Genomic DNA, 15,751 nt, shown 5'->3' on the forward strand with positions numbered 1-15,751 from the left:
TCCTCCCACCCCCCAGCCTCCTCACCCGCGCTATCCCTTTACTCCACCACCTCTCGAAGATAGGAGCGAGCACCTCTTTTTCTGGCTTTGATTGGGGGGGGGGTAGGGTGGAGGGGTTCCCTGATGTGCTTTGAGAGATTGCAGTCTATGAAGTTCGCTTTTGCAGGCACCCACCGCAACTGTTTGTCTTCTGCCTGCCTTCTCAGTTGGTAACATGATGCTCAAGTCTGCGTTGTCAATAGCATCTGCGCTGCTTTGTGGTGTCCTGTTGTACTCGTTTCTTCTGAAACCTCTCATATTGCAGAGCTATACTACTACAGCATTGTAAACATCTGGGACTGCATTCGTACAGACCTCACACACATTTCATTGTCATTCTTTTATTTTCAAAGTAAAAGTCGTAAGTCTGTTTCCAGGACCAGGGGCCGATCACAACGGATGAGGTTTTCGCCTCAATGCAAATTATAGCCCGGATCCCTCGGTTCCCCCCTTTTTCCTTCCTCTGTTTCGTTCTGACTTTAGCTCTTCCCTTTCACCCCTCCCGACCACCCCCCAACCCCCTGCTCTGACATGTGGGCTGGGTAGGGGGAGGGAGAACCCCACGGAGAAGGGGTGGGATATTGAGTCTCTTGAATCTGTCCAGCAAAGCCAGATTACTCTGTTGGCTTCCTTTCCTAGTTACTTTCAAGTGGGGAGATGTATTCATCCTCTATTGACCGCTGTTTGAAAGGATCCGGAGGCTATGTAATGGCACATTGAAGACAGTAGACAATGACGTTTTAACATTAAAAAATGACCATTTAGCTTGATCTCGTTGGTATTTACAAGTCACCTTTTAAGGGAACTTTTTGTATCAGTTGCTTGGGAATTCCAGGCATATACTGCCCACTAACTTAAATCCCTGGCTCAGAAAATACTTGGTACTAATGGGAATGGCAGTTAACCAGAACTTAAAATCTTTTCTTTTTCAACAGATTAACAAAAATTAAACTTGTTTTCCCCTTAGGGGGCTCATGCACTTAACATTGACTTCTCATCTACCTCTGATGCTTCTTTCATTCACTAAAATTAGCAGTATGTTGCAAGTAATAACATATTTTAAAGTGGCTTATTTATCTTTAATTCTAGAAGTAGTAAGTAGCCCATTACTCTTATTTTTTTTATCCTGAAGAATAGAACGTGGTGGAAGTGATGCCTTATATGATAATGACCACTCCCCCACCACGCAACAGTCATTTGTCACCCGCATTTATTAGCCCCTGTATAAATGTTGCAGATAGTATGGTATGGATTAAGAAATTAATTTATTAGATATTGTATATTTAGAATAAAACAGTTGTGATGTGTCTAGACAGGATGATGAGGAAGTAGTAATACACTTATTGAAGAGTGAGCTAAAAGTTTAAAAGCAAGTTCCTGGAGACCAAAATTCTGGTTTTTTTTTTTTTTTGCAGATAATCAAATAGAATTTTTTAGAGTGTTATTCTTAAACAGACTTTTTTTTTTTACAGTCAATTCTATTATCACTATATTTCAAGTGTCTTTATGATGTGATGCAAGGGCTAATCTGTACTAATTTATTTGTACTATTGAAATGACTGTGATTAACTAGTAAAACAATTTTAAGGATACATTAAGTCACAGTTTCTCAGTTTGAGTTTTTGGCAATGAGAAAAGTATATAATTTTTATTGCAGAAATAAGTGTGAAAGTTTTCCAACCTAACTGTCCAAAATATACTAATATCACTACTATTTGATAAAGCATACTAATAGTGTTTGATAAAATTGTGGTATCTTTATAGCAATGCAATCTTAATCACTGGTTGAAAATGAAGTGGGTGGGTCTTCTCCGTTAAAAAATGTCAAACCATAAATAATTTGGGCTTTCCAAGAACATCTGTATCAAAACATAGCAAGTGAAAAGTAGAGGTTGAAAAAGCCTTAATTTCACATGTGGCAGGGTAATCAGAACACTGCTACAGTTTCCAGCTGTACTGATTCAGTTGAACTCCATGGTATCATTAAGATATTGTCTAAATGTTGCATAATTACATGTGAACAAACTTTTGCCATGCCTACAGGGTAACCAGCCAGCCAGCCCACCAAATGGTAGCCTGTTAAATGTTAGGGTACCTAACCTCTGAAGAGTGTCAGTTCCTTGTCCAAAAACCACATTTCAGTAACATTTTCCTAAACAAGTTATTAATTATTTTTAATACACAAAGCTGTTCTTTTGAGGTTTGCTTATTTGAAGCTTAATTTTCTTTTTACTTTTGACCCTAGGATTGCTGTTAAAATACAGTAAAGCTTATCTAAGAGGTTACATGTTTGTGATTTCCTAGGTAAACAACTGTTTTATTGGCTTTTTGCCAACAAAATGCTAACAAAAAGGAAATAATAAAATCACTCATAAGCATTGCAAAAAATCATTTTAACTTTTTAGCTCCAATGCTGGTTTCCAGAAATTGAATGATTCTAAAAAAGTTATATGTGCTAAAGAAACTTTTTCCAATATGCATGATGCTCTAATTTCCTTTTTAGGGCCAGTGATTTTTTTTTTCCCTTGCTTGCTTCTCTTGCCATTTTATGTGTGCAGAGCAGAGCTAGTAGAGATGAATTATGTTCTTCTGTTAGAAGTCTGAAAAGCTTGAATAATTTAGAATAGCTGTGGTGTATCTGTCACTAGATATGCACAGCCTCGTTTAGGTTTTGTTTTATCATTCTTTACATCTAGAGCTTTGCCCTTGAAACATAACCACTCGGTTTTGGCCTCCTGGAAAGGCTGGATACAGCTGTTAGATGCTCTTGTGACTGGGACTGGTGGACTTATTTCTGGACATAAGTGAAACAGCTGTGGACTTCTACCAAGGTTGTCACTCGAAGAAAAGGGGAGTCGAATGAAAAGACAATATATCTCTAAACTTGAGATAGCCAAGGATGGATATTCTTAAATGAAAGACAGTGTTTTTAAGTCTTACTAAAAGTCAGCATGCATTGAGTATGTAGTATGGATTCTATTTCTAAACTCATGATTGTCCTATGACTTATATATTGCTGTCGACATTTTTCATAGTAAAACCTGAGTCTGTAAAGAGAGAGACTGCCGAAGGTCATTTGACTAGAATTTGCTAAGTCAGGATTCAACCCCAGTTTATTTGGTTTATCACTCAGTTTTTATTTTGTCTACCTCTCTGCTACTGGTAATGTTAATACCAGTATATTAGAATGAGATACTCCAAACATCTGAAAAACAAATATCAAATCTTAATTATGAACACTAAACAGTTCTTCAGTGTGAAATTTGGCTGGTAGTAAAATAAAAGGGGAACAGATATGAAACCTGTTAAAGGTATTGCAGGTGGTAACATAATGTTACATAATGTTGGTGCATCTTCTAAGTAACATATCCTTTTTTTGATGCTATGTTTGGGAATATAATTACTTGTGGGCATATACAAAACACACATACATCAATCTTACTTATTTTAACAGAGGGCATTAGAAACACATAGCTATTTAGATTAATTCATGAATGTTATTGTATATAGTAATTGTTTACAGCTGAGGGCCAAATGTTTAATTGTTCCCATGTGTAATAAAATAATCTGATTGAAATTGGGCTGGTTTAGAGACTTCTGATATATGACTCTAAAATATTCAAAATTTAGAGACATGAAGTTTTGATATGTGTATATGTATGTACGTATATATGTGTGTATATCTACATATGTGCATACACATATACATATACATACACACGAATATAGAGCTTAAAAAGGAGCCTGAAAATGAAAAGATACCTCATCACATAAAAAAAGACATTGTCTAGTATTAAAAGTTTGAATTATTACTTTTTAATCAGAACTAGATCTTGTTGTAGGGACATAAATAAGGTGAGAATACAATTGGTAAGAAAAATAACGTAAATATTATCTCTTGATAACTATGCAAATTTTTTTCTGGTAAGAAATTTTATATGCAATTTATGACTTCCACTGGTGTCTTATTTAAATTGTGGTTGTTTCTGGAGTTTGGCTGCATAATTTATAACCAGCAGCATTTAATCATGTGCATGGAGGATTTATGAAGGTGGAAGGCACTGTATTTAATGTTTACATGACACTGTCCTGTTACCATTACTGCATTCCTACCATATGGACCCTCCACTTTGATGGTTTTATCATAAATCCATTAAAAATACACAATTACAGAGTTTCCTTTTCATAAACCTGATTTACAACCATGTAGTAGAAGAAACCTAAGAAAACTGTTAGCAGAAATCACATGCCAATACAGAAATGTGAAAATTTAGAAACATCAATTTCTAGGTCTTGGGCATTTTAGGAATATTTAACTCATGGACTGTTCTTTAAAAATAGATATTTTCAAAATGATTTTAAACACAGGATTTGAAGCAAGAACATGTTTTCTAGATTGCAGGGAACCCCATTATATGTATATTTTCTTTGACATTTTTATCCAGTTTAGAGCTAAAATGTCTTATTCTAGTTCATTTCTTTAGAGTTTAATGAACTTATAGTAGAACATGAATGAGCACTTTAAATTCCTATACAATTACCTTAATGTTCAGAGGCATACCCCATTTATTATCTAAACATCTGACTTTCTACTAATGCTAAAGCATTGGAAAAAAGTTGACAGCTCATTTGAAATGGAGCTAATGTTCCTCACATTTATGAGCTGCCTATGAATATCTACATCTCTCTTAAGCCTTAAATGTCGGTATGCTTGTTCATAATGGCAGTACAAATGATATTTCTTTATTATGTTTTAGAAGAAAGAATAATACATGTGTATTAGTTCAAAGTGATTTTAATCTATTTTAACATTAATTCTGTGAACTTTGCAATGGAAAGTAATTCAGATGACATTTTTAGTGTACTGTTCCAGCATTTGTCAGTATTAATCGTTGATGGTAGCATAATGTAAGTAAAAATATTAGAAATTAAAATTTTCTTCTCCCAATTTTCCAGTAAGGTTCATGTTTATATTTCATTGGTCTCAAAAAGCAGTGAACTTTATTTTGTCTCACATCAATTGTGTAAAAAGTATCTTCATTTATCATGATATACTGCAATGACTTAAGGTTATTTAAATTATTGCATTTCCCATTTAGCTAGTATTGGATGTCACTTGATTTTGTAGATTGAAAATATGTACTTTTAATAATTGGCATTCTTTTCAGTACCTGTTTACCTGTGCCAATCAACATAACACATAATGACCCAGAATTGCACTTAAGAATAAAAAGATATCTGCATCTTGAGAAGCCATCATTGACATGCTAATAATACATCGATTAGTATAAAATGTTGATACTTTATAGACTCCATTTAAATGAAGCATTCAATGGTACATATTTTAGAAAAATTGGAAGTTTCAAGATATCTAAAAGGGAACCAGGTCACACGCAAAATAATGGCCTTAAAGGTTCCCTTGCTTTTAATCAGGTCAGTTGTGTTCTTTCTTTGAACATTGTGTTCTAATTGGAACAATAAATCTAAGAAGACACTCAGAGTAGATTCCCATGTAAGGTGGACAACTGGACAATGACTTTTTACTGCTGCTAACACGTGCATCCAATTACCATTTGATAGATTCATAGTGCTGGCAGTAAAGCATTGCCTCATTTTATAGTTCACCTAATAATTCTTCAACTTAAATCTGTCCACCTTTACCTATATCTAATCTGTCAGTGTGTGTGTTATCATTAATGAGGAATTTTCAAATGTTTGGCATGCTTCCTACAATAAATGATGACATTGAAAGATTAATGAATTGTTTAATTTACTGTAATAGAAGAGGTAAAATATTGACCACATTGATCTGTCCCAATCCTCAAGTAAATAGCAACTAAACCCAATAACCTAATAATTTCGCTACCACAATAACTTAATTATTAGTGTGGTCTAACAGCAGTTTAATTCTAAATAACAACAGTAATCTTAAAAATTAACTATAGTAATCTGAAAAATTAAGAAAAAATTAAGAACTTTTAGAAGTCATTTTTCTGTAATCATTGTTTTCTTGCAAGGATGTCATGTTGGCCTGCTTTGCAGATAAACATGTATGTTAGTCTATATTTAAGCTCTTTTCAGACATTTCCCTTGCTTGAGGCTAGCTGAACATATACATAGAATGTAATTCCTTCTAGTAGATCTGTCTTGAGAAAGTCATACATTGATTGAAAAATCAACCATCTGTTACAGCTCTCTTCTGAGGTGTTATGAATCTGTGGCTTTGTCATCTTATTTACCACTTAGTAATTTTTTACTTCCCTTTCCTTTTTTATTTCCTCCCTTTTCTCTATCCTTTGCATACCAGTAAATCCAGAAAAATCATCCATTATCATTGTTTTGCACTCATATTTAAAGCCCACTGCCTAGACCTTTTATATGTATACAATTCTAAATAAATAGTTGACATTCTGTGCAAAAAATTTTCAGCACTATAAATTCAGCATCCTTCAGGAGGAGCCTCTTCTTTCTAGATTCCAGTATTTTCTCCCTATCCCAGCACTCAAGCCAGTGACTTCTAGTACTGCTTTCAATAAAGTGACAAAACCACCCTTCTGAGAATGCATACTGACTTTCTGGTCACTGTGTCATCATTCTGCATTTTTTTCCTCCAAGCTAAATATTAGATTTCTACTAACTCTTCCTGCAGGTTCATTTATTTTTGAATTTGCTTTGACATTTGCAGTACTTATAGCTTCTTTGTCGTATTCCTTACTTTTGCTTTGTTTGGACTTCTGTAAGAATAAGAAAGTCAAGGAGGTCAGTGACCTAGTACAGTAGGTTAGTCACTTGCCTTGCATGTGGCTAACCTGGTTTCAATCCCTGGCCACTCCTTTTGGTCCTCTAAGCACTGCCTGGAGGAATGCTCTTTGAGTTCAGAGCCAGAAGTAAGCACTAAGTACTGTGAGGTGTGGCCCAAAAAATCTCAAACAAACATCCCCTCCCACCAAAAAAGAATAATAAAGTTGCTCTGATTTAGGATTCCAGAGAATTATTTTTCTCATACATTAGTCCTCATTTATTTCAAAGAAACTGAATACGAATTTGGAGGTCTTGAATATTTCTGATTTCCGTAAGTTTACATAGATTATAAGACATCTTTATATATCACTGCCAAGTTTAGTTTTAAAGAGTGAGTGAAACTTTTGTATCATTAATACTGGGTATAATGTGAAATTTTGTATTTATGAGTATTTTGGCTATTTACATATGTTAAATTGATTTGTACTATAATTAAAAAGTACACAAGCTTTTTACAACCAGTTTAAAGTCATACACAAACACATATATATATATATATCTAAAGTATAAAATAACTGCTTTGTTGCTATTTTTTGTTTGTTTTGGGTGTTTGAGCATCTCTCGCCAGTGCTCAGAGATAAGTCCTGGATCTGTGTTCAGGGATCATTTTTGGTGGTGCTTGCAGGACCAAATGTGGTGATAGAACCCTAGTAGACTGTATACATAGCAAGAACCTTACCCACTGTTTTATTTTCCTGGCCTCTATCTTTTTGGTTGCGATTGCTTAATTAACTGGTTTGTTGATAGAGTTATTAAAATTAAAATTAATATCCTGTAACGAAGAAAATTGCAACAAATGATACTAATTTCCATGCTATTTGTGATCTAAAGTGATTTTTATGTATCGTGTTATTAATAGCAGTAATTGCCTATGTGGTACACCGATTTGTAGGTATTTTTGATAGCATCTCTTAAAAGAGAGATATTCTACAAATATTTTTTCAAAGAGGGCTATGAATACTATCCAGACGATGGTATTGCTGAACTGATCAGCAAAATTACCAAAATTCTTTAACACTGAAGCACGGGAGATGGTAAATATCAACATAGAATGTTGGCAGTGAGAGGAAAAGCAGAAGAGGCATAGAGCATTTAGATTGATATTGTGAAAGGAGAAGGAGTGTTGAAGACAAGGGTTTTGAACTCCCAGGAAAGGGATAAAGCTAATGAGGAACACTGCAAAAGGGCTGACATGACAAGAAAGGTGTGAGGGAAATATAAGCCAAGGTCTGGCATTTATTTCTGGTTGCTAAATTAACTGAAATGAGAACCTGTGATCTAAAGAAGAATCCCACAAAAGCGATCACAGCTATGGCATCAATGCAAGGATGTCTTAAGTACAAGTTTGTGCTATAAGCAACAGGATGATGGAGGTATTTAATGTGTAGGTTTTGATTAAAAGTGACTATGAAAGTGAGCTTTGAAGTCATAAAAATTGATGCATTTGAGGGTCCCAAATGCCAGATAATAGTGTATGGCACGGGCAAATTGCTATCAGAACAGCAAATACCCTAACACCGCTGAAGTGCCCACAATCCTCCACTACTCTCATTGTATCCATCAAGACCAACTCTTCATTGGCATCAACCATAATCCCACTATTTGGTCGTATGAATTCTGCCATGCAGCAAGTAAGGTATAGCAAAAGTGACTCGGGGATATTCTAAATCTCCAAGCCAGAAATCCCCTTGATGAAGTGGAAAGAAGAGAATATTGAAGCAGCTCACGTGAAACATTTAGTGAAGATTTTGGAGAAGTCATAGTTAAAGCAAGTAACATCTTAATGATGTCTGGTGATCGATCAGTCCTCATCAAATGGAAATTCCGTAAAGAAAAGTTTCCTTGAGAGATGAGAGACCTGCAGCAAGGAGTCTGACTCGTTAAAAATGACACTGAAATTTAAAATACTGGAATTGAAAAAAGAGGCAAAAATGAGAAATTCCTTGGCATTCTTTTCAGAAGGAGGAAATACTGGAACATCTGAAAGTATTTAAGATTCGAAATTGTAGTATTCATATAATTCTAAAGGTTTTGTTTGTTTTTGTTTTTTGTTTTGGAACCACATCTGGCAATGCTCATTGAGCTACTCCTGGCTTTGCACTCAGGAATCAACTCCTGCTAGTGCTCAGGGATCATACGTGATGCTGGGTATTGAACCTGTGTTGACCACATGCTAGGCAAGTGTCCTATTCACTGTAATATCACTCTGGATTCTCATTCTCAAGTTTTAAGGAAAGCAAAAATCTGGTTCTTTATGAGAGCGGAATTGACAAAGATAACTTGGAAGCACATAAAGAATTGGAAAGGAAGATTAGAAGGCAAATATATAGGAAAAAATAAAAGAAATAAGAAAGGGGGACTAAATGGTAACCATAGAGGTTGAAAGGTTGTATGAATGGCAAACAAAAGGAAACTGACTCAATTTTTAAATATTTCAGAACAAACACTCCAAGCTATGATAGTTTTTTTGTTTGTTTTTAATTGAATCACTGTGAGCTACAGTTAAAAAGTTTTCATGTTTGAGTTTCAGTCATACAATGATCTGAAACCCATCCCTCCACCAATGATCTGTATGATATAGTTTTGAGCCAGGATTATCACAGATGCTCAGTTTTTGGTGAATTCTGTGGTCCTGTTTCTCATTCCTTGATTGTAACTTTTCTGGTCCAGATCCTCCCAGGGTTTTCTGTACATAAAGATAGAAAGCAGGAATCAGCACAGAGAGTTTGAAGATAATTATATTAGGTAGTTTGTATGAATGCTAAAGAAGCAGGACAGAATATAAGTAAAGAGCAACTTATGATTGAGGGAGAGATGAATACTCCAGGGTGACCCACACTTGTAATAAGAGGTACCTATTAGAAATGGACTTAGATTAAAAATGAAGAGTAAGAGTACCTTAAAAGAAGGTACAGAAGCATGTAGGCGCAGAACTCAAAAGTGACGTTTAGAAAAGATAGAAAGACCTCTTAAAGTTTATCAAAGTTTACAAACTGGTGGGTGGTTTATAAAACACTAGAATATACACGGCAAAGCCTGGCAAGCTACCCGTGACATATTCAATATGCCAAACACAGTAACAACACGTCTCATGATGGAGACATTAGTGGGCCCGCTCGAGCAAATCGATGAACAACGGGAGGACAGTGATACAGTGATACATACTCTCATGTAAGAGTATATATCATTGTATCTTAAATTGTCACTAAGACATACGGTTTGTATTTTAAAAAAGTCTTCTATTGACTGATTTTTTTTTTTTTTGCAGCAGGTGGGTGGTGGGGAGGTCTACTCCTGGCAGAGCTCAGTATTGCTCCTGGGTATGCTTGGGGACCATATTTGATGCTGGTGATAGAACACAGGTTTAGATAGAACACTAGCATTCAAGCTAGCTTAAAATAGATTGATTTTGAATTAAAGTAAAATAAAGAATTAAGAAAGGGAAGATATAGAGAAAAAACCCTTGGGGAGAAGGTATATGCTGTAGTATAATGGACAGAACAAATACCTTACAGTGGTCACTTGATGAAGAAAAACCAGAATTTTAGGGGCACAAAACGTGGTTCCTCTGGTCTATGCCAGATGATGTCATCTTTAAAATTCTTGATTTGCTAAATTGTCATTGATTAAAATTATAAAATAGTACTTACAGCTACCATCTCAATAATGTACCATTCACTGGAAAAGGGTATGTAATTTCTTGGTGGGTTCCCAGAGGGAACTATACAGGCATCAGTATGTCCTACTTCAGTTGTGTATTTTTCTTGTCATTTCTATTCTAAATTGTACCAGATTTACTTAGTTTAGGTGATTAGGAAAAGAAACAAAGTACAGCTCTTTGTCCTGCAAAAGGTATACTTAAATATTTTTAAAACAAACTGGGAACAGGATATCGACAACATATGCAATCATGCCCCCTAAAGCTGGTGCCCCTTGGAGACAGACTTCATGCTTTTTTTTCTTTTTGGTTCCCACCCAGCGATGCTCAGGGGTTACTTCTGGCTCTGCACTCAGGAATTACTCCTGGCAGTGCTTGGGGGACCATATGGGATGCTGGGAATCGAACCCGGGTCGGCTGTGTGCAAGGCAAGTGCCCTACCTGCTGTGCTATCTCTCCAGCCCCCTGACTTCATGCTATTTTATCTGGGTTCTGTAGGGCCTAGAACAAGTTATTTTCTATTACTTGATCTTTGCAACTATTAGGTGAGGATAATAATATCTGCTTCATCATGGTCAGAAGGATAAATATATAAATTTTCAAATAAAACTCAAAAAGCAAAATTGTCAATACAGGGCTTGGCTCCTTTCAATAACTCAAAAATAGAGGTGCTGCTTTAATAAAACACTGTTGTTTTTAAAGAATTTCATTTTCTGAAAGATTTAGGAAACATCTTTCCTAAAGAAAAAGAGAAAGAAAACTGATAGCACACTGACTTTCTTTTATAATTTATAAGAACATTTTAATGTTTTTATCAATTCATTTTCAGGGGGGAAAAAGCACTGTGAATTAGTAAAATAATTCACTATAGCCTTTTGGCATGTTTAAAAGTAAGATTATCGGGTCTCCTGGTCAGTAAAACATTGAAATTATCTGTAGTTAACATGTAGTTAACTCAACTAATATGTAGTTGAGTCTGGATTCAAACCTAGTCTGTTCTGGACTAGAGGGATCTTCTACTTTAGTAACCTTGGGACAGCCTCAATGTGTACTTCTTTTTCTGATTGATTGATTTTTGGGTGGCCGGAGGGTTCACATCCAGTAATGCTCAGGGTTTACTCTCTGTGCTCAGGAATCACTCCTTTCCTGTCAGGGTTTGGGACACCATGTGGGGTACTGGAGATCAAACCTGGGTCAGCCACATGTAAGAAAAGCACCCTGCCTGCTGTATTAATGCTCCAAACATGCTATTCTGATTTATTATTTATGAAACCTTATTTTTTTCTCACAGTATCCTATCACAAAATCACTGTAGTTTTAGCTAGTCTCCTCTGTGTGAGTCACACATCTAAATAAGCTGATTCTCCATAGCAGCTTTCATTTCTTCTCAGTGTCACCACAATAAGGTTTACATTCCGTGGAATGTCATTCCAGGCTCTGTTCCCTACTGAGCCCCCTGCCTGCCTTCCCCATCCCTTGTCCCATCTTATTTCCTCCTATACTCCTCTACTGGACACAGTGAGTCCATTTTATTTCCCTAACATTCTCTCTCTCTTTCGGTGCAGCCTTTGCACCCATCATGAGATCTGCTCTCATCCCACACGCTCCTCTGCAGGTTTCGGTTAAATGTCAGCTCTGATCCCTGTTTTATCTCACAAAATCCATGCTCCCAAGCTCCCAAGCACTGTCTAGGCAGTATTTTGTTGCAATCTCACGCTCAACAATTTCTCTCATAGTTTTCCCTGTGCACTGAAAGCTTGTAGGTGTATCTTACAGACCTTTGCCTCTGAACCCTTACCACAGTGTCTGTCTCTCTCTATAGTAGGCAGATTGCTCTTTTTCACTGCAGGTCTTTCATTCTATTGGTTAAGATAGACAGCTTGGGTAATGTGACTAATATATTATATACCTGAAAGAAGGGAGTAGTGGATCTAAATTATCTTTGAAAATTCTATCCACTGGGGCCAGGGGCCAACTTAGTGGCCAAGGGTGGGAGCATTACTTTGTGCAGGGACCCGAGTTGGAACTGTAGCAACCTGTCAGCCCTCAGTACCATTGAGTTTGCCCCAAGGTCCCCAGATAATAGCAGGAGTGGTCTCTGAACCCCAAGACCAGTACTTGGGAGAACCGTCCCAGAAAGGTGAAAAAGCATAATAAATCCATCCATTACATTGAAAAGTGTCAGTTTCTGAGTTCGATGCTTATGAGAACTGAGAGCATGAGTTAAGGCGGCCGAAGACATAGTTCCTGGGTCAGGTGCTTGTTTGACTCACACATGGCTCACCCGCATTGGATCTTGGTACACCATAAGGTCCCAGGGGTGAGTCCTCAAACGGGTAGGTGCAGCCTCAAAACTGAATAAAGAAATAAAAGGAGCTATGGCCATCATTACTGACTGCATGTCAGGCACTTAAATCCATACACAATTTCTGAATGGAAATATTGTGTAATCCTTCAAATGAATTGTTTCCCAGATTTATCCAATTCGCCTAAGGTTCTGTTGACTCTGTTCAGTGTAGATAAATGATGGCTTTTCTCCCTTTTAAAATTGATGCTGGTTGTGAGGTGGTTATTTATGGTTTCAGGGTTGTATTCGGATTCTGGGGTAATTTGGTGACAAGAAATACGCAATATTTTGTAAATTATTTAAGAAGAAAAATGTGCTTCCATGGGTGGAGTTAAGAGCAGGCTCATAGTTTTAGGCTGTCAAAACAGATGTGTGATCTGAGTCAGGTCATATCGGGCCTCAGAGACTTTGTCTATGAGATGAATGTATAAAACTAAGTTGTTAGGGACATATTTGTGTTCAGTATACTTGTTTCCTAGATTAATGACCAGATTCCCAGAGCATACCTAGATCAGTAGATAATAACTATAGTATGCTGAATAATAGCCACCTAGAGATACCAGACCCTAATCCCCTGAGAATGTTACTTCTCATGATAACATTTTTGCATATGTAATTAAGTTAAAGATGTTCAGGTGATTTTATCCTGCATTATCCTGGCAGGCTCTAAATGCCATAATTTTTATTATGAGAGTGAGATAGATACACAAGGAAGGTAGAAGGTGACATGATAATGGAACAGAGAGTGGACTTTGGAGACAGAGGAAAGAGGCCAGAGGAGCCCAGGAATGCAAATGTGTAAGCCAGAAGAGCAGAAAAGGAGATTCTTCCTTTGAGCCTCTGGTGGCAGCCTGGTTCTGTCCAGTGAAACTGAGATGGATTTTGGGCTTTTAAGAAAGCAAGGGTTAAACTTCTATTGTTTTAAGACAAATTTCATGGTAATTTGTTATAGCAGCCACAGGAACTAGTACAGATTTTGAAACCTCAGTGTAGGGTGCTACTATAACAAATACTTTAAAATGTGGAAGTAGTTTTGAAATAGTCTAGACAGAGTGTGAAAGACTTGTGAGGCTGAATTGGACAAATATGTGAAAGCAAAAGCGCCAATTGCATTAATTCACTTATGAAATACTGATATTTGGAGTGCTCTGGTCAGGCTCATGAGAGCGAGAAATAGCAAGAAGTCAGAAGAAAGCTGTCATCTTAGACAGCGCATGTATCTTTTTTAATGTGCTGGTAGAAATGGACGCATAAAAGCACTTCCGGAAGGAAAGGTGATCTTTGTTGTATGAAGGCAGACCTTGAGCTGGAAACAGGCGTGGGGCATCATTCTCAGCAGTTTGTTGTTGAGGGATCCAGTGGATATTTAGCTGACACCATGAATGTGACAGTTCAGTGCTTAAACTGGGCAATATGGTGTTGCAAAGCATTGTTGGGAACTACCACGACTATACCTGATGGTGCTTGAGGGGACTGTGTGTTGCTGGGGATCAAACTCAGAGCCTTGTGAATGTTAGGCATATGTTCCAGCCCTGTGAGCCATTTTCCAGGCCCCCGAGTTGTGTGGGAAGCAGAACTTGTAAGTGATGAATTTGGAAATTTAGCTGGAGAGACTTTTCAGGAAAATCATCATTTCTCAGTTGAAGGTACAACCTTGTTTTCTTTCGCTGCCTAGGAAAAGATGTAAAATATAGTAAAATGTGAGAGCAAACAGCTGAGCAATGGTGAACCAGCGCTTGGTTTAGGAAACTGTGCTGTCTAGACTGAAAAAGATCCTACAGAGGAAAATTACTGTTGGGACAGTGTACTCTGAGGAAATTGTCAGGAGTGCAGTTGAACCACTACATTAGGCATGTGATAGATGGGCTCCCTCATCCATCTCAATGAACACTAAAAATAGGCTGAAGATAGTATAAGGGGGTAAAATGCCTCACATATGGTCAACTCCATGTCTATCCTGGCATGTCAAATGACTCCCCATATGCCTCTAGGGATTACTCCTGAACACAAAGCCAGGAATAGCTCTGAGCACTGCTTGTTATGGCTCTCCCCTCGTTCCCCCATTTATCCTTCCACCTCCCCCTAAAACTAGGGAAAATAATAATAAAGGAATAATACTGTCCAAGAAATATCTGAGACCTGATTGTATCATGACATGAAGTCCAATGACATAACAGGAGACCTACAAAATTTTTGAAAATCTATATTGGACTGCAAGAAAAAGAGAGAAAATATTGAAGCTAATTTGTCAGGTGCCCACAATTCTGAAGGCAGTAACCAGTTGTCTGCAAAAATATGTGCTTTCAAGAAGGAAAGGATCATTGTGAAGGCAGAAACTTGCGCTCAAAGGTCTGAGCCACAGATTCAAAGGCAGAGACCTCAATATATAGAGGCGGCCCCCTCAAAGTACAGATGCTTATCCTAAGTCTTTTAAATCTACCTGCCTAGATTTTAAAATTGGTTTAGACCAATGACTCTTCCTCCTCCCACTCCAACTCCCCCACCCCGCCACACACACACTTCTCTATTTTTGGAATGAGAATTTCTATAACTGTTGTACTGTGTCTGTCACACACTGTGAGTTTGGAATGTAACTTTTTTTTCCCCCTTTTGGATTACATCTGGCAATGCTCAGGGACTTATTCTTGACTGCACTCAGGAATTACTTCTGGAGGTGCTCAGGGGACCATATGGGATGCTGGGGATCGAACCTGGGTTGGCCACATGCAAAGTAAATGCCCAACCTGTTGTACTGTCACTTCAGCCGCTATCACATATTTTGAAGAGAGAGGGAGAGAAGAAGGCAGAGAGAAGAGGAGGGGGAAGGATTTGCTACCAAATGAGTCAGACCCAGAGGTTCACTCATATCTGATGAATGTTATTTAGATGATGAATTTGAGAATTTT

The 15,751-nt window shown here is 37.2% G+C and overlaps 1 protein-coding gene across 1 annotated transcript in view; it reads left to right on the forward strand.

The window, feature by feature from the left end:
* Window positions 1-15,751, forward strand: part of FGF10 (fibroblast growth factor 10) — a 96,623-nt gene that overhangs the window by 1,315 nt on the left and 79,557 nt on the right. The gene's annotated exons all lie outside the window — the stretch shown is intronic.

This window comes from Sorex fumeus, unplaced genomic scaffold, assembly GCF_029834395.1.
Source record: "Sorex fumeus unplaced genomic scaffold, SorFum_2.1 ptg000015l, whole genome shotgun sequence".
Lineage (NCBI taxonomy): Eukaryota > Metazoa > Chordata > Mammalia > Eulipotyphla > Soricidae > Sorex > Sorex fumeus.